General features: G+C 38.8%; 1 protein-coding gene across 2 annotated transcripts in view; it reads right to left on the bottom strand.

Annotated features, from left to right (window-relative positions):
- Positions 1-21,875, bottom strand: part of ACSL3 (acyl-CoA synthetase long chain family member 3) — a 56,919-nt gene extending 35,044 nt beyond the window's left edge. Inside the window, exons 1-2 of one of the 2 annotated variants that reach the window (XM_031452265.2) lie at positions 21,714-21,875; positions 4,181-4,238 (exon numbers count right to left, since the gene is read on the bottom strand). The gene's annotated coding sequence lies outside the window, so the exon portion shown is untranslated. The remainder of the gene's footprint in view (positions 1-4,180; positions 4,239-21,713) is intronic. The other variant, XM_064485206.1, reaches the window with a different exon arrangement.
- Between the last annotated feature and the right edge of the window lie 5,049 nt (positions 21,876-26,924).

The following is a 26,924-nucleotide window of genomic DNA, read 5'->3' as shown; positions in this document are numbered from 1 at the left end:
TCAGAGTCTCCATGCTGGGGAAAAGGAACAGGTGCAAGAAAGGGGTGGGGAAAGCCTTTACTTCTTTTCATTTTGAATCATGTGAATGTACTACCTTAACAACAACAGAAATACTTTTTAACACATTAGACAATGTGGGTGGTCTGTGAGACTGCAGTGTTTGACAGACTGATCCAACAAAGAGGAGATGGGCTCAGATTTAGGTTAAGTTTCCTGAAAAAGTAAAGGAGAATTGCTCAAACCAACACACGCTCACGCTCACGCTCTCGCTCTCGCTCTCTCTCACACACACACACACACACACACACACACACACACCAGTTGTAATGCATTGGCAAAATCTGGTTTCATACAATCATCCTAATCTCTCACACCTCTGTTCACTTGGCTAAAAGAACAAGTCAAGTACCCCAGAAAAGGAAACTGCCAGATGACGATGCTTCCTTAAGCAGATAAATGTATAAAGCCTAAGGTCCACACAAAAAAGCAGGAAGTGGACTTTTACCCATTGAAATGTCCCTTCATTCTTCCTTAGGGTTGCCAGATTTAACAAACAAAACTACACTACACCCAGTTAAAGCTGAATTTCAGATGAATGACAAGTAAATTTCAGCATACATATGGTCATTCAATATATGGGACATAACAGTAAAACATTATTCAATGTTTATCTGAAATTCAGCTTTACTATGTTCCCCGTATTTTATACGGCAATCCTACTTCCATCCCCAACTTACCACAAAGTGGGATAATTAATTAGAATGATCTGGGACTTCAGGATTTCCTGGACACAGAACTTTCAGTATTAAAACTAGGAAAGTTCCAGGCAAACCAGAACGATCTAGTCACTCTACAATTAATCATTTCAAGAAGTTAAGCAAATCAACTGTAGCCTGGGCTCCAGTTAAGTTTGATCTTTTTTTATAAAGTAACTTTTCTGTACCTTATATATCCCCATATGCACAAAATTTCAAGTGTAGATAAGGTGAAATGCAGTAGATATAAGGGACTCTAGAAAATGTAAAGGTGTAATAAATGCTAGTTATTAGTATAGCTGGTTTGGGTACAAAGTTCTGTTTCATTGGAGTTTCAAAACAGACAGGTATTTGTTTTATCTACATACTTCACATGACCTACTGAAGGTCCTATTACTTGCAACACTGGTTTGATTGCATATAAAAACTGTTCAACAGGCTTGCTCCTTTTAGAACTACAGCTGTGCTCTGGATTTGATGCTGGTCCCCAACTTACTCCCTGTGTAACATGGGGCAAGTCAACTAACCTCACCAAGCTTCAGGTTCACTGTAAAACCAGGAGGATAACAAATCCTCACAAAACAAATGCCTCCGGAAATTCCCTTAAGGAACAAACGAGTAGGTGAAAGCACTCAACATAAATTATAAAATAACAATGTATGTTTTAGTAGTGCTTTAAATTTTGTTTATACAAAACTAAGGATATCAATATCCATATCTTTCTTTTATCTTGATTATTTCTTACACCCCTCTGATTCTGAAGACACTGAAGCCAATTCAACTGTACTCTTATTGAGAGCTTAGAATACAGAGCCAGACTGGGTTTGACACTTAGCTCTACTACTTACTAAATGTCACCTTAGGTAAATTACCTTTCTAAGCCTCAGTTTCACCATCTGCAATATGTGGACAATAATATCTGTATCACATAAACAGTTAATACATGTAGAGGATGTAACATTTGCCTTATAATAAACACTCAGATCTCAGCTGCTATTATTACTGATTCATGTTTAATAAAGACTTCAAAGATTAAGAGGCTGAAATCCATCCATCAAGTCCTTTATAAAATAACAGCAAGCAAAAAGAACAATGATGTTTAACCTATCTTGTATTTGGAATTGGTACTACTCCATCTGTCCCTAGATAGCCAGTCAGTTTTGGGAATTTCTCTCCATGAGCTTCAGCCAGATGATTACAAATTTGTTTAAGAAAATATAAGGAAAAAATATTAGTATGTATATGTCTAGTACTCCATGCAAAGATTTAAATATCCTTAGACTTTATGACACAGAACTATTGAATCCCACACTCTAGATCCCACTCAAGTCCCAAAAGTAGACAATACATGTGGAATATACATGTGGAACTGAGGACCAACTCTGTTTAACCAATTCAATTTACACAGCATCCATACATCTAAAGATGATCCTCAACGAGCTTCCCCAACTCTCAAGGGTTTAGGTCTATCCTTAATAACCTCATGCCAGGACCCAGCAACACACAGGGGAGTACTCGGAGGTGGCTCTGCAGTCATTCATCTACATCACTGTAGTGCGGTCTACCGCCAACCACTTCCTACCCAGACAACCACACACATACCCACCCCAGGTTCAGGGTTCTGAAACATTCTGCCTCAACCTCCTCATCTATGCGAAAGTTTATTCCTACTGTGCTTTCTCCTTACGTTCCCAAGCTATACACCCTCCTCTTTCTATTATTATATCCAAAAGAAATGATAAAGACATTCTCTGTACAGAAGTACAGCTTTTTATATTAGAATTTTGCTCAAGGTTGATTCACTGAAGGGGAATGGGGAGAATGGCATGTTCAGTCACCATTACATTACCCAAATGGTAGGGCAGAAAAACATTCCTTATTTATTCCAATTATCTCATACAAAAAGTAAATGAGAGCCAACTACATAAACATTTCAGGAAATATGAACTATTAAATTATATAATGACATCAGCCTGTCTAGTTGGTACCTGAGGGTCTTTATAATTCCAATTCAATCCAGCTAAGTAATATATTTAGTATTCATAAACTATACCTAAAAGAGTCAAGAGATGACCTAATTTTTAAGTGAAGGTTGATTTAGCTGGATTAAAAATTTCACCTTTGAATTTACCTATTTCCTTCCCTAGGATAAAATTAAAAATAAAATTAAAGAAAATTCTAAGGCCAGAGGCTAAATATAAGTTTCAAATATATGAAACATGTCAGCAAAAGTAAATGTGCTTATAATGAGCAAAATATGAACGTGTGATTAAAGAAAGCTCTTCTGGTAAGTTTAGCCTTTGAGAATATAAAGAGATTCAGGTGTCTAAGATTTCAAGATAGTTTAATCTAAGATAATTTTAAGATGCTTATTCTATTTATGAGTAAAAGCTACAATAGCCTAGAATAATTCTGCAATACTGAAGACTAGCCAACCTAACTCTATGTCTGTTATTTCACGTTCAAGGATTTATAAATTGTCCAGTAAGATTCCTTAGATGTTTCCTTTTCCACCATTTACCTCCTCATCCAAAGAGCCCCTCTTATCTATATTCTGGCATATCAGTTAAAAACAAACTTAAGAAAAAGCAAATAACATATATAATCAGGAAGTTATAACTACACTGTGGAACTACATATAACTGGATGAATGACAGTATCACCATTAAATCAACTTAATTATTTGTACTATCTAAATGTTAAATAGTTAAGAAGGTTTAAACATGCAATTACTTTCTTTAGTCAATACTCAGTCTTTTTTTTTACATTTTATTCATATGATCTTATTCCTTTCCTTTTTAAATTATTTACATAAAGTATTTTCTTCTTTCCATTAATTCTCAACTATTTTACCACTAATAAAGCTTTTTCTAAACAGGTTTCAAAATCAAAGCTACTAAGATAAAGAGTTGTCCTCCCTCTCCTCCCCTCCATTCTCCTGTGTGCCCAGTTTTCTGGCCTCTGCAGCTTTCCCATAAATTTTCAAAAATTAGATTATGTTTTAAAAAATAGAAGGTGTAAAAAAAAAGAATCCACCTTCAATAACTATGAGAAGTATTTAACCTGACTCTAAGAAACCTTTTCATGTTCAGCCAACAGAGTAGCAAACCTGCTGCTGTCCCCATCTCCTTCCAAGTGTCTAACCTAGGGCACCTTCACATACGGACAAAAGTATTCTGAATACTTTGTCTCTACTGCAACGACTAACACTTTCTGCTACCATCCAAATGTTTAATATTCCAATGGGCTTATATGGAGTCAGAATTAGTTTAAAAGCTATCTCCTCATACCTTTCATAATTCTACACTCACAAAATGGAAAGAGAAAGTTTTTTCTATGACTGTTTACCAACACTTGGTTTTAACTTAATACACTGTATGCCTAATAAAGAGAAATTTTGTAGTTAAAAAAATTAAACATTTTACCAGTTGACAATGGTAGGAGGTGCTAGTGCCTTCAAGGTATGTGCCTTTGTTTCAATACCTGTCAAAACAAACACATGAAGACAAGCATTACTATTCATGATCTGGTTAATCACAGCCAAATATCAACCTTTTCCTGGAGACATTTCTACCTCCAAACCTTATAGGAAATATTCTGTTGAGTTTTTCTGGAAACATCGTCTATCATACTAGCAAATGACATCTCATCATGTAAGCTTTCAACAAAAAAGCATATTATATACCACCACACACCTATTAGTACAGTCAAAATCCAAAATCACCAAGTGCTGACAAGAATGCAGAGCAACAGGAACTCGCATTCAGCTGGTGGGAATGCAAACTGGTACAGCACTTTGGAAGACACTTTGGCAGCTTCTTACAAAACTAAACACACTCTTACCATATGATCCAGCAATCAAGCAATCAATATCCTTGATATTCACTCAAATGAGTTGAATATTTATGTCTAGAGAGAAAAACTACATGCAACTGTTCATAGCAGCTTTATCCGTAACTGACAACACTTGGAAGTAACCAAGATGTCCTTCAGCAAGTGAATGTTAACTGCTACGTCCGGACAATGGAATATTATGGAGCACTAAAGAGAAAGGAGGATAGTAACCTATAATGAAAAAGAATATGAAAACAAATATATGTATGTGTATGTATAACTGAACTGTTATGCTGTACACCAGAAATTGACACACCATTGTAAATTGACTATACTTCAATTTTAAAAAAAAGTAAAAGAACAAAAAAGAAATGAGGAAACTCAAATGCAGACTACTAAGTGAAAGAAGTCAATCTGAAAGGTTACATATTACATGCTTCCACCTATACGACATTCTAGAAAAGGCAAAGCTATTGAGAAAGTATTGAGACTACCAAGACAGCAGAAAGTTGCCAAGGGTTAAGGAGTAAGGAGGGATGAACATGCAGAGCAGAGAGAATTTTTAGAGCAGTAGAACTACTCTGTATGATACTATAATGGTAGAATACAAATATGACATTACATATTTGTCAAAATCCATGGACTATAAACACCAAGAATGACCTCTAATGTACATTAAGGACTCAATGATAATGATGCATCAACATGAGTTCATCAGTTGTAACAAATGTACCACTCTGGTGTGGGATGTTGATAATCGGGGAGGCTGTGCATAGGACAGGGGGTATATGAGAAATCTCTCTACCTTCTGTTTAATTTTGCTGTGAACTAGAAAACACACTTAAAAAATAAAGCTTATTTTGTTAAAAAGGTATATCCAAAACTTTTATAAAGTATATTAAGTTTTTCAATCATTATTATGATGGCCAAGAAGAATTATTAAGATTTATAAACAGTATGTCACTGTATATACAATACTTCTACTTACCATCTCAATGCTTTTCTTAATCACTTGCAGATAGCTTAGCCGTCATTATAGTCATTAAAAAAAATATTTATTAACAACAGCCCAAGTTCACAGAGCTAGTAAACAGAGCTAGTATTTAAGTATTCTGAGTCAAAATTCAGCACACCACTGCCTCATTATTAACTTCCTCATTCTCTGCAAGGCAGCCAAATATACTCTAAAGAAGAGGCTTTAAAACCAGATACAGGTGGGTCCAAAATCCCTGCTCTATTTTTTAATCAGCTATGAATCTAGACGTGTTCACTCACTTATTCATTCACCTATCCATCTGTCCATTAGGTGGGGGGGGGGGTCTTTTCAATTTACTTATTTCTTGTGCCAGTTTCCTCATATGTAAATAAGGATAGCAACAACCTATATGAACAATTCATATCCATAGTATTTGTAGAATTTCTATAAATAAAAGAGAACTCAATAGAAAAAATGGACTATGTATATTCACAGAAAAAATCCAAATGTCTATTAACTATGGAAAAAAATGGTCAACCTCACTAGTAATCATGGAAATGCAAATTAAAACAGTATCATTTGCCCCCATCAGATTTTTTTAATAACAACAACAAACAAAAAAAATCACACGTATTGGCAAGGATATAGAAAATAAGACAGCTTTTGACATTACTGGGGGAAGTGCAGCTACTTTGGTATCAACCCGGCAGCTAAACCTAAAAATGTAAATCCCTATGACTTAGCAAATCCCTTTTGAGAAATTTGCGCTGGAGAGGTTTTGGTGCAGGTGCACACTTACTATACCTTTCGTTTTCCTAATTAAATAGTCTCTCATAGCAGGTCCTAGTATTTAATACTCAATAAATGTTGAAACTCCTCAACAAATATTTACTGATCCGTACATTTTTGGTCAAGTAGACAAGAAGAGAAGCAACTGCAGGCAGTTATAGTATTTGCAACAGAAGAGGTATTCAAGAAAAGGGCAATTTAAGAAAACTCTAAATACTTGTTGTAGACTGATAAACAACCTCCAAGATATCAGGTCTTAATCCCTGGAACCGGTAAATGTTACCTTATTTGAGACAGGGTTCTTTGCAGGTGTTATTAAATTAAGGCTTCTGCAACGGGGAGACAGTCCTGAATTAACCAGTGGGCTCTAAATGCCATCACCAGCGTCCTTGTAAAAGAGAGGCAGCACACAGTCTGACACACAGTGAAGGCAAAGTGAGGGAGAAGTAGGGAGAGAGATTTGAGGATGTTGGCCTGAAGGACTGGTGTGGTGCCACCAAATGCAGCAGTCACAGAAGCTAAAGAGGTAAGAAAAGATTCTTCTCTAGAGCCTCTGGAAGGAACCCAGCCCTGGGAACACTTTAATTTCAGCCCAAGAATGCTGATTCAAACGTCTAGCCTCTAATAACTGTAAGAGAATAAATTCCTGTTGCTTTGAGTCACCAAATCTGTGGTGTGACAGCAGCTCTGGGAAACAAATACTGCCTCACTGCCATAGCCCCACGTGCTGTGCTAAGTGATTTAGACATTATCCAAATCTCTGATGAGCCATTTGGATTTTTATGCAGGAATATGGCATAATCAGATCTATTTCTTAATGTTAAATCTAGTGCCAATGTTGAGAATTTATTGATGAAAAAATAAATTAGGAACAGGAAGATATAACAGAACCAAAATCCAGACAGAAGATAAAATTCTAAATCATCAGATATTTGAGTAAAAAAATATCACAATGAAAAACAGAGATGAAAACGAAAGAAGGGGGAGAGACGAAAGGGAACAAAATGGAAACAGACAATGCAGAAAACAGAGGAAACACTTTAAATATGTATATGTAATTAATATTCTCAAAGGGATAAGAGAGACTATCCTGTTGATTAAACAACAGGATGGTATATAGAAGAACTAAAAATAAGGAAAAGCTTTTGGAAATTAATAACAATACCTGACATTAAAAATTCAAAAGACTTTCTAGCTACTGAACACCTGAAGTGTGCCTTGTCCAAACTGAGATGTGCTCTAAATGTAAAATATTCATGGGATTGCAAAGACAGTATGGGGAAAAAAAATGTAAAACAATCCATTAACACTGTTTATACTGATTACATGTTGAATATATTGGATATACTGGATTAAGTAAAACATATTAAAGTTACCTGTTTCTTTTTACTTTATTTGATATGCCTACTAGAAATTTAAATTACAGACATGGTTCACATTCGTGGCTCTAACCGTGCCTCTTATGGACAGCATTGTAGTCCAGCCAATGCAATGATGAGAAAAAGAAATGAGGAGTATGAATACTGGAAAAGGAGGGACAAAATAATCACTATTTGCATATAATTAGCTGTGTGACAAGAAAACCCGAAAGAATCATCTGAAAACCATCCAACCAGAGAGAAAATTCACTAAGATATCTGGGTATTAGATAAATAATAAAAATCAATAGTTATCCCATATACTAGTAATAACCAGTTAGAAAATGAAAGGGGAAAACATATACATATATGTGTGTGTGTGTGTAAACTAAATGCAATCCCAATCAAAATTCTAATACAATTTTGTTACTTGTCAGTTTTGCATGATTATTTGATATATTAATTCTAAAGCTCATCCAGAAGAAAGCAATTTTAAGATTAGCTAATAAATTTGAGAACAAGAATACACAGTGCGTATCTGCATAGTAAATGCCAAAATTAACACTAACTATTCTTGAACAGAATTTAAAAACCTGAAATAATCATGGGACATTTATATCTGATGAAAGTGGCATTTCAGATCAATGAGTGAAGGATAGATTATTCAATAAATTAAACAGCATCAAAGAAAAACCAGAATTGAGCCAATGGCTGAAAGATGAGGAATACATCCCTGAAGCAAACAATCAGCCTAGCAATATCTCTCTTCCACAGCTCTCATGTCACCAAAAGGATTTGTTCCTAAGTCTTTTTTCTAATTACAAAACCATCTCCAGTGCTACGACAGCCCACACAGCCCGTACTGCCTGGCCTATGACTCTGTTGGTTCTGTCTGAACTACATTATGTCACTTCAGTCCCATCTCTACCCCAGCAGACCATGGCAAACACAGGCGACCACAAGGATCCAGCAGCCTGTGATCAGGGAGGCCTGTGACCAAAGCATGGATGTATTGGTTCAGTAATATTGTCTCTAGAACCTGGAACTGGCATTTAACTAAAAGAACTGGAGAGAATTAAAAGAAGCTAGAAGGACTGCTGAAGTAAACTTATCCTTCAAGATCCAGTTGAAGATTTTATGACTCCTTGGTCCCACAGACAAGGGCTAACTCACTCCCTCTGTGCTCCAATTCCTCCTTCCAATCCTGCCTAGCAGACATGAAGGCACTCAGACTGAGGGTCACAGGAAGCTTGAGATAGTTGGAACACAAGAAACGTAGGAAAAGTTAGAAATAAAAATGGAATATGGAAACATGCTTAAGATAGAATGAGATAGGCTTTTAAGTAGGGCACTTGACCAAATTTGTTTTTTCAGAATGATTACCTGGGTCAACATCAAAAACAAGCCAGAAAAGATTCCAGGTATATAGTTATTACAAGAGCCCAAGTGAAGGATGAAGAGGTCCAGGGTTTAGGGCAATAGATACAGAGGCAGCAGGACCAACTGTAGAAACTTTTCTGAGGTAAAACCAATAGGATGTGGGAAGATGCGAAGATTTACCTTTGAAGATTAATGTCAACATTTCTAGAATGTTGGGTGACTTGTAATAGGTATAAGGGATACAGGAGGAAAAGCAGATACACAGGAGAGTCCACAAGTATAGGGTTGGATACCAAGTTTATAGGAATGACCAGAAAAGATATTCACAATACTGTCAGAATTACAGGGCTGGGGCTCCAGACAGAGCTGAAGATGCAGATTTTAGAGTCATCACTGACTCTATCCATATTAGAGGCAAAACCATGAAATCCCTCAAAAATAGTATATTCAGTTACAATATAAAAGCATTACAGACAGATGTTATAAAAGCCAGCTAGAAGGGTAAAGAAACCAAGAGAAGTGTCCTAGAAGCCAAAGGCAGACATGAGAGTCAATGAAGACACTGTTAGGAATGTCAAAGGCTACAAGCGGTTATGATATTAAAGTACAACAAGCAGTTGACCTGGCCTGAGACAATCCATCACACTTCCTTGCCTTCTTTATCCAATAATTGTTAAATTATGTCTGTACATATTACTCAAGCAGCTAACTTTTCAAATGCATATCAACACTAAGTCTACTCTTTCTGAATTCCTGAGCTCCCACTAATAAGTGTACACTGGCCATTCTGATGTCAGGTTTCTAGCCTTTCAAATTTTTTTCTGGAATTACGTTCAAATCTTTCAACTCAATTTAATAAACACTTACTGAGTATCTCATGTCCATTGTTGTGCTAGGTGACAGGGATGCAAAGATTGATTCTATCAACTATATATGAGTATCTTCTATATTTTGGGCACTGGGTGTGTATTAGTGACTAAAATACAAATATCCCTGTTCTCATAGACACTTTCTTTCTACATTAAACAGCTACTCTCCCTTAAGGAGCCCAAAAGAAATACATTACATTTGAGACTTATCTAAAAAGAAAAGATAGCAAATACATTTATTTCATAAAGCAATTTGAAATTAATTACAAGAAACACAAAAATGTAATTACAGTTAAACTATAGTTAACATGCCTGTCTTCTGGCACCATACAATATAAACAAACATTAACTTAGACCTACATTCGTCAGCTCTAAGTTACCTGTGGGTAAACCATCCATGCATCAAAAGCAACTCCCTAACATTGACTCACTTTTCTGGGTTAAGTTCCATCCAATTTCTACCATATAATCTTCTAACACATAAGATAGTGTAAGAATGTAGTTTAAGATTTTCACAAAGTAACTCAAATCATTACACATGCCAGTTATACTGTGTCTATCATTTTTCAAATGAACTTGCAGACATGCTCCCTAAATCTAATGCCCTTCAATTCATTTCCCAGAGCCAAATAACCCAAGCTCTTCTACCCTATCCCCAATTCATCTATAAACTGCCCCCAAACTAATAAGCTTCCAAGCATGGGCCTGGTTATCTACTACTTCACCATCCCTAAACTTTAAAGATCACAAGCCCCTTTGGTAAAAGTGCTGGCATTTCAAACACGTGTACCTTTAACACTGTACATATGGTCTACTGTTCTAGCATACTATCAACATTACAAATCATGCACAAAATACGAAATTTTTAAAAATTTCTAACATTTTCCTCCAGCACCCCAGAAACAGGTTGCGTGCACACCCTGGAGCATGCTGCAAGACAAAAACCATTCTTAAAGAAACTTAAGCTTGAAGAGTAAGTAATTTGCTGTGGTCACAAAACTGGAATGAGGTAGAACCAGATGTGGGAATTCAACTAACAATGTGGTCACAAAGCACAAGCCCTCCATCACTCCTCTCTAGCACATCAATCTTGTTCCTTATACCTGGGGTCCCATGAGCTTCCTCTGACCTCACACATCACTCCCAAGCAGCCACTACCTCTCATAACCCTCCAACCTCAAGACACTGTTGGAGAAAACAGGTATTCTTCTTATGTCTTAGAAAGTGACACACAAACTGAACATTCTGAGTTTCTAAGGAGAGCAGGCACCATGAAGAGAAGTCTAAACAGGCATCAGTCTAGAGGTCAGTACTACTTTCAGGGTAAATGATGAATATGAATTCTTAGACTCTAATACAGGAGCAATATGGAAAATTACAGTACAAAAGTGACTGATGACTTAGGGAAGCATTAACTGTGAATATATAAAAAATACTTATTCCATGTAACATCATCCATGTGGTATAATTTCAATTAAAGTCAATTCTCTTTACATTAAAATGTCAAGTATAGTTCCAAAATTCATTCATTCTGATTTCCTATGGAACTAAAATAAACTCCTTGCTTTATTTTGAAAAGAACTCAGCTATTCCATACTTCCCCCCCAAAACAGGCGGTATCAAGTCCAGAGATGAAGTCTGTTTCCAAAGGGAAGAGAAAAACTTCTGGTTGTTTTAGGGTTACAGAGAGAGAGAGAGAGAGAGAGAGAGAAAGCCAACATCAAGGTCCAAAATGAGGACTGTTACAATCCTTATGAAAGTAAAATAAGTAAAAATAAGAAACTTCTGTGGTTGAATTAGGAACTTTTCATAATTCTGGCCAAACTGATACTGAATGTTTTATAATCCCGAAACACTGATGCAGAAAAATGAACTGCTTTATGCCTACAAAACCAACTTAGAACCTAACATTCAAAAGGTTAAGATCTATGCAGCAGTCAGTGTAGTTAGTATCTAATAAAACCCATGCAAATACCCCAGCCAATTGCAAATAGTAAACACATAAATAAACACACATGGGGAAAAGCACAAAGCTAACTGATAAAGTTTCAGAGAAGCCTAACAAAGAAATATGGCAGAAATAGCACAAATCCTGAGCCAAGTAAAAGGAAGAGATGGAAAGGGAGGTAAAAGAAAAAGAGCACTGATGGAGAAGCAGTTCATAACAGTGCTGAGCAAGAAAGGTTTACAGACAAGAAACTGAGCTCCACAAAGCCTAAATGGTATGAACAATGCCACAGTGCCAGGGACAATGTGGGCAGTGCCACATGGACAGCCAAGCAGCAGGCACAGAAACAACTCGGGCCAGACCACAAATGATCTTCCTGTAACAACTCAGAGCCCACATGGTTCACCTGCTGGCCACTCAGTCTCCCTCCCTCTTCCTACTACCTTACATTCATTCAACAATTAAAGTTAACTATTGCACAACTCCGGATTTAGGGGCACCAACTCTCCACACAGTCAAAAATCCCCATATAACTTTACAGTCGGTCCTCCAAACCCAAGGTTCCACGTCCAGGGATTCAACCAACCCTGGCCTGTGTGGTGCTATAGTACATGTTGAGTGAAAAAAATCCACTTATAAGTAAGTGGACCCACATAGTTCAAACCTATGTTGTTCAATAGTCAACTGCACATCCTCAGTTGAAGGAATCAAAGGAGTTTAGGCAAGGTCTTTGTCCTCTAAGTCTCTGGGAGATTTCTGCTGCCCACCCCCAGGGGTATGATTTATTATCCCAGCTTCTCTAGTCCCCCAGAACAGTCGATGCCTCAATTTTATCTGTCAGTCCTGCTCTTCCCCAACTGCCCTGGGCATCACCCATTTGAGAACCTCTTCCTCAAACTCAGCTCTTTCTTCAAATGCAACCTCTGTCTCAGGTGTTCAGCTGACCTTTCCCTGGCTGCCTTGGCCAAATACGATGTCTCCATCCTCTGTACTACTCATTCAATATTAACCACATCCTGGATGTATCTTCATACAGCTTGAACACTCTCGTCCTGAAGGAATTAGCATTTCCAAGTCCCTTTTAAGTGACATATGCTTTTATTTGTATGATGATGGGTTTGCTCACATGCTGGATTCAAAATACCTTGTTACTGCTTACCAAAAAACTACTTCTGAAGGACAGAGATAAAAAAACAAAACAAAAAACAGAGGCACACAGAAATTTCTGGAGATAAATGAGTATGTCTATTACCTTAATTGTGATGATGGCTGCACAGGTGTATGCATGTCCAAACTCAAATTGTATACATTAAATATGTGCAGATTTTTGTATATCAATGAGAGGATAGAGAAAAGAGAGAAGAGGAACAAAGGAGGAACAGAGAAGAAAGAAAACAGGGTTGAAAAAAGTAAGAGAAGACAGAGATAAGCAGATAAGTAAGGAAGCAATGGGGTCAACTGCATACCCTAAACTACAAACAGCTGTCTCCCTCAATCCTCATGAAAACCCCATGAGGTAAGAATTAACATCTTTATGTCACGGAAATTGAAATGGAAGGCTTAAAAAGATTAAGTAACTAGTTCAAATTTACATAGCAAGTTTTACACACATATATGGCAATGATTCCTTCTCCACTCAACACAAAGTTGATGACACAAGACAATGTATTTAGAAATGCTACCTCAATTGTTATCAAGGTCATATTACAAAAAGTGTTTAAAATGAATATGGAGATTCTTGTTAAGTTTTCTGAATGAGAAATACACCATGTCAATCTACCTTTATACATATCTCCAAAAAATGAAAGCTCAAGATAAATCCTAAATTATTGATGTTAAAATATAACAAAATCTACTTAATGTCCCTCAATTTACAGTTTACTATTTATATCTCTTCCCAATTTCCATTACCAAGAGGTTTTAATATCTTAGACATGTCCTTAAAGTATATTTGTCTATGTGAAGATGATAATGCTGCTTCAAAAGATAAAGCGATAATAAAGAGTGGATAGACTTAGAAAATACTGTATACTCTGAAAATAAACAGAATTAGAATAGTTATTATTTGAATGCTGACTGTGTGACAAGCACTTATCTCTTACAAATCCCAACAACTATCTACAGGTTTTCTTGTACCTCTTTTTTATAGAAGAAACTGAGGCACAGAGGTTAAATAAGCTGCCCAAGACTATACAACCAGTAAGTAGAGCCAGGGTTCAAATCCAAGCAGTCTTAACTCCAAGTCCACGTTTCTACCCACCAAAATTACAATGGAATAGGTGCATTTTAGAAGAAAGTTCTTAAATAAGCACTAAAATACAGAACTGGCTAAGTCAAAAGTAGATTTATAAAAATTTTCCAAAAGGAAGGACACATGTGAATTGTCCCTATAGACATTTATGGGATTAAAAATGAGATAACATTAGATACATCTGTAAAATTATCTACTAAGAACAAAAAAAGAAATAAAAATGAAAGTAAAGCAAGGCTAATTAAAATTAATGAGCTAAAATGACATGTACCTACATTGATGAAACTCAACTGATGGAACTACACTGATTAAGTGATATGGACTGAAAAACAAGTATGATGCACAAGAATAAATAAAATACAATCTATATCAAGTTTAAAAATAAACTTAAAACATAAAACAATACTATGCATTGTCTGGGAATACACACATGTGTAGTAAAACTATAGAGCAATGCATATGAATAATAAACACCAAATTCTGATCAGTGGTTAACTGGAGGATCTGGGAGAAGGAAGTGAATTTCTTTAACTGGATCAAATATTATGAAATATTTCTCAGACATACAGAAAGCAGGTCTACTTTTGTTTTAAAGAAAGAAAAGGAAGCAAATGGAATTAGTGGATTATAGCATCCTAAATTGCTTTATATTCCTGATCCAAAAAATTCTAAAAGGGCACTGTTAGTGAAAGAATGTTAAGAAGAATATATCCTGAAGTATTTATGTTCAAGTACAAAAAGAAAAATAGATATAAACAATGTCCCTAAATTTCATTACAGCTTCTTTCCATATATAATCAATCATGCCTTCAGAGGTATATATGAACTTCAAGCCAAACTGTCACCCTAGGGAGGAGATGCAGCACCTGGGCTAAGAAAACTGCCTGGGATGAGATTCAGCACACACTTAGGCAAGTCATTTAATTTCCTCATCTGTGAAATAAGAATGATTTAAAAAAAAAAAACTATTTCATAAAATTAAGAAGAAAATCAAAACAGTACCTGGCCAGAGGAAGTACTGTAAAGGTTTTGGCTATTATCCAAGATCATCAGTTTAGAAAAAGAAAAACCAGGCTTTGTATCAGAAAAATATTATTTAAATGTGATTACTTTCCAAATTAAATAGGAGATAGAAAAGCTGACCATAACAGATAAATGGGCAGCTTTTCACCTCTTCTTGAGCAATCAGTATCAGGATAGCAAGATAAGCTTTTTAATTTTCTAACAATATTCTTTGGTATTGTTACAACATCTCCAATGTATACATTTTTGTGTACACACATACCTGGTACAAATTCAAGGTAAAACATTCCATTCCCTGGCTCTTTTGTTCACCTGACAAAAGCCCAATTCATCTTGGAAAACTGGGCTACCACCACCACTGTAAAATCTCCCCTTCTGCTCTGCTCTGATTTAAGAACTATACCATACTGTAATATATCTGCTCTTATACCTTCTTCCCTTACACCATATAATGTTCATATACTACCTTTTGTGAACCCTGAGCTCTTTGAGAGCATGGACTATCTCTTAATTATCTTCAAATTCCCAATGTCTTGCAAGATATACACTAAAGAAATACATGAATAAATCAATGCCCCTATATAGCCTCATAACAAATACCTTCATGAACAAGTGGGAAATTATAGTTTGAGGCAGTTTATCTAACAGGTTGGTTATTTAGGTACCTTTAGCGCCAAATAAAAAATAGCGTATCAGTTAATCCCACTAAGCATTCACCCTCCTCAAAATAGGAAAGATTAAAAGTAAAGATATTCCAGTAAAAACAGAAGTTAAAATTTTATATTAAAAGGATTAAGGCACTTAAAATGTCAGGAAAACAAAAGCAGTCTGAAAACTTTCTTATGAAACTAAGAAATAGCATGAAGGGAAGAAATCACAAGATTTAATGTTTATAATGTCTCCTTTCCAGCAAAGAAATATATAATTAAAAGTCAGATGAAAGTATATACCATATTAAGGTGGATAAAAATCAAGAGTAAGTCACATGTTAGATCAATTTCACACAATGCTTTGTAGTGAGGCTATCTAAAAAGCTAAGTCATGAGTGAGCTAAAATTGGGCTGACTTTTAGGAATTTAACAGTTCTTGGCAATTTGGGGGAAACTGCTCAGGGCTCCATACTAAGGTACTGACTCCTGTCAGGTGTTGATCAGTCCGTCTTCTATTACTATAGATGAGCTGTCCTTCCTCCTAGCTAAGGCACAGGACTTACTTTCTTTGGATCCCATGCTCTCCCATATTCTCAGGAACTTTGCACAAATTACACCTTTCTCATCTATATTCAACTTCTCCCTCTCAACAGACACCTTCCCATCAGCATTTAATCATGCTGAAATCAAAACTCTTGCAAAGTTTCCTATTCTTTCTGTTTCCATTTTCCCCACCTTCCACTTGCTTCTGCTCCCCACCCTACCTCTACCACATCAGTATCTCCTGCCAAGGTCACTCGTTGACCTCTGAGTTGCTAAATCCAACGGATGATACTCAATTTTCCTCTCGGAGGAGCATTTCAGCACTGACTGCTCCCCCTTGGCAGCAGGGGGACCTGCTTCTGGCTGTCCTCTCACTCCCCTGGCTGCTCCTCTGGTCTCCTTTGCAAGCTCAGTCTCCTCTACCCAGCTCCATCCCTGGCCTCCTGCTCTCAGTCCAGCCTCCTCACAAGCAGTCTCACCCACGCTCATGGTTTCAGCCACCATCTCTACACGAATGGCTCCAAAACAGTAGAGACTAGTAATCACTCAACATCTCCTCTTCTCAACCCATATACTAACAAATCACCGTGTCTGGCAATTTAAATCTCATTTTCTCAATATTTCTGCTAATGATATAAGGCTCTTAAAAGGATTAAGTAAGCTTACATGACAGTACTTTGAAAAGGAAAAAAAAATTAAATCTGAGCATTAGTATTCATTAAGTTGAAATCTCCTTGAAAGCAAGGACTTTACCAAGTTCATCTGTTTATTTATTCCACATGGTACACCTAGCCGCGTGCTTTGCATTCAGTAAGTGTACTGCAATGAATTATCTGTATTGGCTTAATATATGTTCAACTGAAATATTCACACATTTAACAGCTTTTATTTCCCAAACCATGTCACCATTTGTCTCCTAAGAAGTTGAGAATTTTAAGTTAAATCGCTCTATAAAATGTAAACTATGCTGGACAATTTTAATACTTACACTGTTAATTATCTAAAGTTAGAAAAATTTGTCAACTTTTTCTTAGCGTGGCTTTCCTCAAAACATCCAGATCCCATCCTCAAGTTCCAATCTAATATAAAGACTCTTGCTTCCCAACTGATCATGTGAAAGGGGAAAGTTTAAGTGCTACAGGTATATTTAAGTTTTAAGTACCCTGAAGGCAGGCAAAATGACTGCTTGGAAAAATTCCCTCTCTCAATTTCATGCCTGCTTGGAAAAATTCCCTCTCTCAATTTCATACATTGCAACGAGCTGGAGTGACATTCTTGGTAGGAACAGACATTGCAATGAAAAGAATATTGTTGCTCAAGAGTTCTCAAACTCTTGCTTTATGTACATTTAATTACAGCCTCAGAATGTAAGATGTCATCTAGCATTACCTCACCTTATCAATTCAAAACACTCCCTAGGAAAAAAGACAGTCTCTACACCAAGTGGTGTTGGAAAAGCTGGACAGCTACGTGTAAAACAATGAAATCTGAACATTCTCTCACACTGTACACAAAAATAAACTCAAAATGGTTTAAAGATAAGACAGGACACCATAAAACTCCTAGAAGTGAACATAGGCAAAACAGTCTTTGACCTAAATCATAGCAATATTTTCTTAGACCAATTTTCCAAGGCAAATGAAATAAAAGTAAAAATAAACGGGATCTAATCAACCTTAAAAGCTTTTGCATAGCAAAGGAAACCATCAACAAAACGAAAAGACAACCTAGGAGAGAAAATATTTGCAAATGATGCAACCGACAAGGGGTTAATATTCAAAACATACAAACAGCTCATAAAACTCAATATGAAAAAAACAAACAACCCAATCAAAAAATGGGCAGAAGACCTAGACATTTCTCCAAAGAAGACAGATGGCCAACAGGCACACAAAGAGATGCTCAACATCATTCATTATGAGAGGAATGCAAATCAAAACCACAATGAAGTATCACCTCACACCTGTCAGAATGGCTATTAAAAAGTCCACAAATAATAAATGCTAAAGAGGTGTGCAGAAAAGGGAACTCTCCTACACTGTTGGTGGGAATGTAAACTGGTGCAGCCACTATGGAAAACAGTACGGAGCTTCTTTAAAAACTAAAAATAGAGTTGCCATATGATCCAGCAATTCCACTCCTGGGCACATAACCAGAAAACTAATTTGAAAAGATACATGCACCCCAATGTTCACAGCAGCACTATTTACAACAGCCAAGACATGGAAACAACCCAAGTACCCATCAACAGATGACTGGTTTAAGATGTGGTATACACACACACACACACACACACACACACACACACACACACACTACATAAAATATATATATACACTTACACAGTGAGATATTACACAGTCATAAAAAAGAATGCAGTATTGCCATTTGCAGCAACATGGATAGGCCTAGAGAATGTCATACTAAGGGAAGTCAGAGAAAGAAAGACAAGTATTACTTGGTAAAATTTGTATGTGGAATCTAAAAAATAATACAAATGGGTCTACATACAAAACGGACACAAACTCACAAAGAAAACAAATTTATGGTTACCAAAGGGAAAGGGGGGATAAATTTGAAGTATGGGATTAACAAACTATATATAAAATAGATAAGCAACAAGGATTTACTGTATAGCACAGGGAACTACATTCAATATCTTGTAATAACCTATAATGGAATATAGTCTGTCCAAAAAAAAGAAATAAATAAGTAAAATTAAATAAAGGGAATCTAAAAGGTCAAGAGATGCCAGGGAAAATGTTTACTTGCCAGATCTTGAAACTTAAATCTGATAAAATTTTCTTTCTACCATACTGACACTAGGCAATCTTAATTTAAACAAAATTGGAATCACTGGAAAATGATGTCGTTTATTTTACATATTCACATATTTATTTTCTTAGTGTTCTGTACCATTTACTATTACAAATAATTATTAAAAGTAAAATCATAAAAGGTAAATTTTAAGTTAAGTATTTAATATTAGGGAGACCTAAAATAACATGAAAACAAAATGCCACCTTGTTATCATGGATTCAACCCTGGAACAGAAAAAGGGGCATTAGTGGAAAAATTGGTGATATCTGAATAAACTCTGTAGTTTCGTTAGTAGTATAGTATCAATATTAATTTCTTATTTTGACAAATGAACCAAGGTTATGTGACATGTTAATATTACAGCAGGAGAACTGGTATGCAGGAATGTTCTACATTTGCAACTTTGCTGTGAATCTAAAATCATCTCAAAATAAGAAGCTTAAAAAAAATTAGTATCTGAGTCAATAAGCACTGTTGGTCACCCGCCATTAAAAGAAAAAGAAAAAACTTCCTAGATCAGATTTTCATCTAAAACACAACCCTCAGTATAATCATTCACACACTATCTTTCCTTCACTGAACATACAGTAATTTGTAATTATATACTATTTGTGTGATGATTTGCTTTATGTCTGTTTCCTCCATGAGAGCAAGGATCACATCAATTCTGTTCACTGTCCTATTCCGAGCATCTTACATGGTGCATGGCATAGAATAAGAGTTAAAGGCTATAAGTGAGTCATTAATTGAATGAGGAATGAACTAGTCTTTTAAGCAGAACCAGACAGCAGAGGAGCACATCACATAAGCAATGAGAAAAATCCTGAAGCTTTAATACCTGACCCCCTCAAACCAGACAGGGATTGATTTTCCCCTTATAATTTGTCCATCCTTTTTTCCTTCCTTTCTTTCAAGGAGGACATGACTCACAGAATATTTCAGCTTAAATCATCCAGTGCAAATGTCTTAAAAACCCAGTAACCGAGAGTCAGAGACACTAGGTGCCTTGTCACCGTGACCCTTAACATCCAGTGGATGGATCTCTGATCTACACCCAACACTGCCATCCTACAGAATCAACTCTTTTTAGAGGGAGAGAGAAACCAGGGGTCTAAGGAGAAAATGCCAGAGTGACTAAAGAAGCCCTACTCATCCTTAAGGGTGAGAATTGCGCAGGAAAATGCCAGAACACAAAAGAAACGAATAAATTGTGTGCAACAGACTCCCATGTCACAACACCTCTTCCCCTGTAATAACCCTCTAGTACTTTAAGGAGCAACTCAGCGGCATCCTTCAACTCTCGGAACTAATGCAAGGAAGCAAAAAAGGTTGAGGTGATCCTGAAAGAAGGTCTCATCAGACCGACAACTATTCAGCCAGTCACCAAGGAGAGGCAGTATAATATAAAGAGTGGTTAGATGTGGGAGCTCTGGATTTTTAGATAGGCAGGCCAGAATCCCAGCTTCTCCTCGTGCTTGCTGGGATCTGGAGGCAAGCGGACTGCGTCCAAACTGCAGTTTCTCCAGCTGTAAAATGGGAATAACCACCACCCAGGAGGGCTGTTAACAGTGTAGAGATACTATACGTGAAGTTCTTAGCACCATGCCTGGAATGTTGTAAAGGCTCATCGGCTGTTTGTCATTTTATTCAGCTTTATAATCACTTTCACGAGGCCTATTCTCTCTCCAGCCGCCACATAATTTTAAAGATGCTGTTCTGCCCCCCATCTATTTTTGAAGGGTCATACACACATTAGCTTAGAGCATACTTTCTAAATCCAGCCTGGACAAACTAGTTCTGTGTCTCTGGGCCTCGGGTTCCTCATCTGTGAAACGGGTCTTACCATCCCTACCCCAGCGGACTGCTGGTAAGAAGCACTCCCTCGGTATTACACATTCCACCCCTGGTGTCTAATTTAAATGCACCTGGGGAAAAGTAAGCCTTCAACTCCCAACCCCAGAACAGCAGTATTCTTCCCAGCCCCACCACCACCGACCGTGGCCAGAACGAACACCAAGACGCACCCACCTCACACCCCGCATCAACACACCCCCGTCCGGCCCTCCAGTGTGGTTTTCCGAAATCGCAGGGCTCAGTTTCCTCCCGGGGACCGCGTCAGAGCCGAGCTAGTGAGAGTCGCCAACCACCTCCCCCAACGCGCCCGGAGAGACCCCGCGCATCCTTCCTCCCCCGGACGCCGCGGTTGTGCGGTCTGCGGTTCCCCCCGCTCGCGAGGACCCTTCGGCCCCACCACACCCGCTTCCCGAGTCCCACGGCGGCGCCTCCCACCCAGCCGGGCTGCTTTTCCCCACGCCGCGGGCCGGGCCGGCCCGGGAGCCCGCACCGCCTGCGTGTACGCGCCGGTGCCGGGCAGGGCGGCCACGCCGGAGACCCAGGGCCTCCAGGCCAGCCGCTTCCCTTCCCCAGGCCCGAGCGTCCTCGGGCCCAGCCCGGCCGCACGCGAAGGCCACGCCGCCAACCCGGCCCCGCCGCTCCCACAGCGGGCGCCGCACTTACCGCGACGCCGGGACGCCGGGGCCCCGGGGGCCCGGTTCCTCCGGCCTTGGGCCCACGCAGGCCTGGCTGTGCCCCCAGAGCATTCACGCCCGGGCCGCCTCCTGGGGACCCGGACGCAGCCCGCCGCGGTCGCACTGCGAGGGGGCGGCCGTCTCCTGCCCGGTCTGCAGCAGCCGCCGCCGCCGCCGCCGCCGCCGCCGCCGCCGCCGCCGCCGCCGCCGCCGCCGCCGCCGCCGCCGCCTCGTCCCAGCCCCGGCCGCGAGGACTACCGCAGCGTCGCTCTGAGGCGCCGGCACACCAGCGTCTGTTGAGCCGAACCGCCCGGGATGCGCACCCCAAGCCGGCGCTCGTTGCATATGCAGAGAGGCCGCCTCCCATTGGCCCGCGGACGGTGGCGCGTGCGGGGCTGGGCCTATCGAATTCCGGCCCAGAGCGCGGGGCGGCGCGGAGCGGGCGGCCGGGGGCGGGGTGGGGTTACTACGGGTCATTCTTGAAGCCGCGGCGGACGGGACCCAGCCGCAGCCAGCGCGGGGCGGGGACCCGACGGCGGGGGGAGCTGGGGGGGAACCGCGGCGGCTGGGGGAGGGGAGCCGGCCAGTGCGGCCGCGACGTGGGCGTTGGAGGGGCGGGTCCGGCAGCGTCTGCAGGAGTGCCGGTGCTGGGGGCTGGGGGCGCAGGGGGGCCGAGGCGAGCGGGCTAAGACCAGCGTCCCCTCCGGAAAAAAAAAAAAAACTGCAAATGCAGTTATTGCTGTAATATATAAATCTTCATATAGATTAGGAAAAATATGTGTATTATTTTAATTCTTAACCTGATTAGTTGTTTTGTTCTTGCACAAATTTGTCAAAATTTTTTTAAATCATTTTGGGGAATGTTGAAGATAGAGGGGTTCAAAAATTCGAAGCATGTTTATTAGTTCTCTTGTTCTGGCTTCACCGAACCCAATAAATAACCCATCTCCACTCAGTGCACTCACTATTCATACAAGATTGATACGTGTTTTCAAAGGATAAAGTTTACCCCCAAAATTACTGTTTTTGGACGTTCTTGTGAAGCTAAAAGTGTTTCTGTATTTTAAAGAGTTTGCCGTAATACCTCACTTTAGATACAACAGAAGGAAAGAAGACATGGAATCAGGTAGGCTGCCTTCCCACAAGCAAACAAAGCAAAACACAAGTGACTAAAACCACAACTACAATACACTGAAAGATGGCTTTCATTACCCGAGCAGTAGTGAAGTTGAGCTTTTTATTTTTCTTAAATCCGACATATTATTTAGTTGGTCTGTGAACAAAGTTGTATCATTAAGTCAGATTTGATACCACAGGAAATACAACATTTGGAGGATTTTGTTTTGTTTTGAAGTAATGAAGGAGCTAGAAATAGCTACTTGAATGGATCTTGCAAGGATGCAAACGTTGTCTTTAAGTAGGTGAAAGGTGACGTTCATGAGCCAGCCTCAGGCTCAAGCTCACTTCCCGAGAGAATCTCAAAATTAGCGAAGCCGCCTAAACTTGGGCCCCAGGTGAGTAAACTACCTAAAGGAAAGGATAACTGACTCCCGTAACCTGTTCTACGAGAGGGATAGGTTGCTCGCTAATCCGCTGAAATGCTATCAAAAGGACACGCCCTGAAGATAAACGGAATGCAGGATTTCTCTTCTGAAAATACCTCCACCACTCTGCATGCAGAGGGAAGTGGTACCTTAGAAGTGGTAGTTCCAGGACCAGGAAAATCCTCTAGCAAAATATGTAATTTCTAGAGGAGGAACCTTTTTTTCCATTAATAAGCAGACTAGTAGAATTCCAGCAACATCTTAACACATTTCTTCATTATTTCTTTCTACACTGCGTGTGTGTGTGTGTGTGTGTGTGAGAGAGAGAGAGAGAGAGAGAGAATGATATGTATCTTAGAAGAAAATATCCCTTGGAATTAAAATGCTAAATTCTCATCTTGTTTGCTCAAGGTAAACAGAAATGTAATACTTCCAGTTTCTAAGATGTTTCATCTTTTTAATAAAATAATAAGTGCACAGTTGCTTTTCTTTTACACAGGATTTCAGTATATTTATATTTTTATTTAGACCTTTTGAGAGAATTGTGGAATTTGTTTGCATTTTCCTTCTTTTTAGAAACATTCATTGCAGAAACTGTAGTGGCCAACTGAATGAGAACATCCAGCAGTTCCTTTTATAGTTTTGTTATTTCTCCGAATTACAAGGGTTTTGAGAGGAGATGTCTTTGTAATTTTCATGAATGCCTAATGATCTGTCTCATGTGAAGGGTCACAGAGTCTCTGACTGTATAACAAACTACATGGTGCTCGCATTTTCCACGATCCTTATAACGTAAAACCAGGACCGGCTGATGTTTGAAAGTTTAACAAAAACTTTTTTGTTCTTTCATTTCTGGTGGATTGGGGGTGGGGGCAGTACTTGAAGTGGCACACTGTACTATATGTTTGAGTTAAGGTGACTCTGGCTTCAAGGAACAGAACATCCAACAAAAACCAACTTAAACTATGACATTTATTTTCCTCACTTAGAGATAACTCCAGAGGCAAGGCAAGTCGAAGATGGGTCCAGTGACTCTGCCACGTCATTGAGGACCTGAGCGTTTACATCTTTTGCTCTGTCAGTTTCAGCACATTGACTTCATCCTTAGACCGTCATAGTCATAGATGGCAGCCAGAGCTTCAAGTGTCACATGAGGACACAGCAGCATCTGGCCAAAGAATAGGGGCATGTTTCCTAAATACCGCTTCTTATTAAGGAAGAAACCCTTTCTCAGAAGGCTAACCACTGGCTGTTCCTCAAGTCTCACCGACCAGAATTGTGTCACATGATCATAGCCAACTGCAAGAGGGGCCAGGAAATGTTGCCATTTGGGGCCTCTCTAGTGGAAGGTGGGCATTGTCACCACAGAAGCAGTCACAGGAAGGAATAAATGTGGAGAGGCCTCATCAGCATTGTTCGCCATGGTTATCACCAGAAATTACCTGTCTCTGATTAAAATGGCTTAAACAATAAAACCATCTGTTATCTCACTTAAAGTGTCCAGAGGAAGGCAATTCCAAGGTTTCTTCAAAGGGCTCACTGGTGTCATCAGGACCTAGCTCCTTCTATCTCTTCACTCTACCATTCTCAGTGTTCATGTTCTCTCTCTTCATGGTTACAAAATGGCTGCAACTGCTCCAAGCATTATTTTTACACAATACTACATCCAAAGCCAGTAGGGAAAAATTGGCTTCTCCTATACATGTCAATGTGTGTTTACTGGGGAACTACATCTTCCCAAGATGTATTCAGCCCACTTTCCCTAAACCAATCACTAGCAAATGAAATTTCCCTGATAAGTTTAGCTTAATCATAGATCATCCACTAGGGCTAGCAGACGGAGTTCTAGCAACTGGAGACACAGCATCATTTGACCTTTGGTTCAAAGTATATGCCCCATTTTGAAAGGCAGGGCCCCACCCCAAATGAGCATCATCCTCAAGCTGACTCCTTAGCTGGGCCTTTAAGAGACCTTGAAGGAGTCTATCAGGCAGCATGTATATGGTAGTCCCCATGGATCCTATAGTCACATGCCCATTGCTGCTACTCTGCCAGAAAGTGGATCTCTTGTTTGCAGATTAGTGTTATGCAGGATTCCATGATGGCAAATGAGATAGTCTTTGACCCCTCAGGTTGTGGTGCTGGCAAGACTCAGTAGGCAGGATTGGCAGACCTATACCCAGGTTAAGTATCAGCCCCAGTAGGGACAAATTACTGCCTTATACTCTGGTAGAAAGAAAGCCCTGAGGTGGAGATTCACAGGTGCCATCAGCATTCACTGGACATGTGGATGCCAAGGGGGTATGTTCAGGGCACCACCACTAAGATACACAATCAACAGTGTCTGCCATTTAACCTTTTGTTAAAGAAAAAATAAACTAGAATATATTTCAAGACATTTTCCAATTACTGAATTTCAAGGAAAGAATCAGGTGAATTCTAAGAGATCCTGTGTACCCAAATCCTGCGTCCTTCTGGGAAGTCCTTTCTAGGAAGTCCTTTTCAACACAGGCACCAGCTTCAGAAGGGATGCACATGGTTGATCATGGGCTGAGACATCACAGTGTAGCCTTTATAAAGATCTCTAGGAATTGAGATTCTCAACTCAGTGTCTTTAATGACACTGGATTCCATAAACACTCAAGCAATGTGTTCATTCTTCAATTTAAAGTAATTTAATTTTGTTCCACTTTAGTGATTAAGAACCTACCATCTTCCTTTTAATAACCCTTCATATTCATGAAATACTTTAAATTCCTCTCTTTCTTTTCCAGGCTAGGCTATCTTTTTTTCTTTAAGCTCTTTTCCAAATGACCTATCTTCTATTTATTCAGTGATTTGTATTGTTCTTCTCCCTTCTTCATCATTCAGAGAACAAAACAAAATATTTAAACTTTAACAAGGGCCTGACAGTTGTAAAATATATCGAAAGAGTCCCTTCCCAGACCTTACCTACCAGAATGCCAGTAAAATAGCCTAAAATTAATTAGCTTTTTAAAGTAACCACATATACTTTTTCATTCCTGGTTCATTTTGATTAATGAAAATTTCCAGTTAAAGCAGTGTATGTTTATTAGCTACACATTCTTGTATGTCTAAAAGTCTCTTCAAATCCATTGTTGAGCTTGTTTGCTGTTCTATGTATGAATCTCCGAATATTCAGCCTTTTATGTTATTTTTATTAAACATCTGTAATTTATCCATTCACATGACTCTCCTTTCCATCTTATATCTGAAAAGAACTCTGCATTGAGGCATTATATTAAGCTCTACAGAATAGTTGGGTTTTTATTATTTTTTAAAGACATTCTAGAATAGAGACTCAATATATTTGATTAAAAAGAGATAATATAGAGTATCAGAATTAAGTTTGTCTTTCTCTAACTGAGAATGCAAATTAATAGTGGCTAAAACATACAAAGATTTTTATTCCACATAAAACAAGTATGGAACTAAGTAGTCCAGGGCAAGTATAGCAATACCATAAAGTCATCAGGGACACAAGATGCTTTTTCCTGTTCTGCCATTCTCAGTGTGTAGCTTCTTCATATGTGACTTCCATATTCCATGTCATAAAATAACTGCTAGAGCTCCAGCCATCACATCCACATTCCAGGCATCAAGAAGGAAGAAAAGAAGAATGTAAAAGGCAGTTT

Source organism: Camelus dromedarius, chromosome 4 (genome assembly GCF_036321535.1).
Source record: "Camelus dromedarius isolate mCamDro1 chromosome 4, mCamDro1.pat, whole genome shotgun sequence".
NCBI classification, from domain to species: Eukaryota; Metazoa; Chordata; class Mammalia; order Artiodactyla; family Camelidae; genus Camelus; species Camelus dromedarius.
The sequence above is the reverse complement of the archived record's forward strand: the minus strand, read 5'-3'. Positions and strand labels throughout refer to the sequence as shown.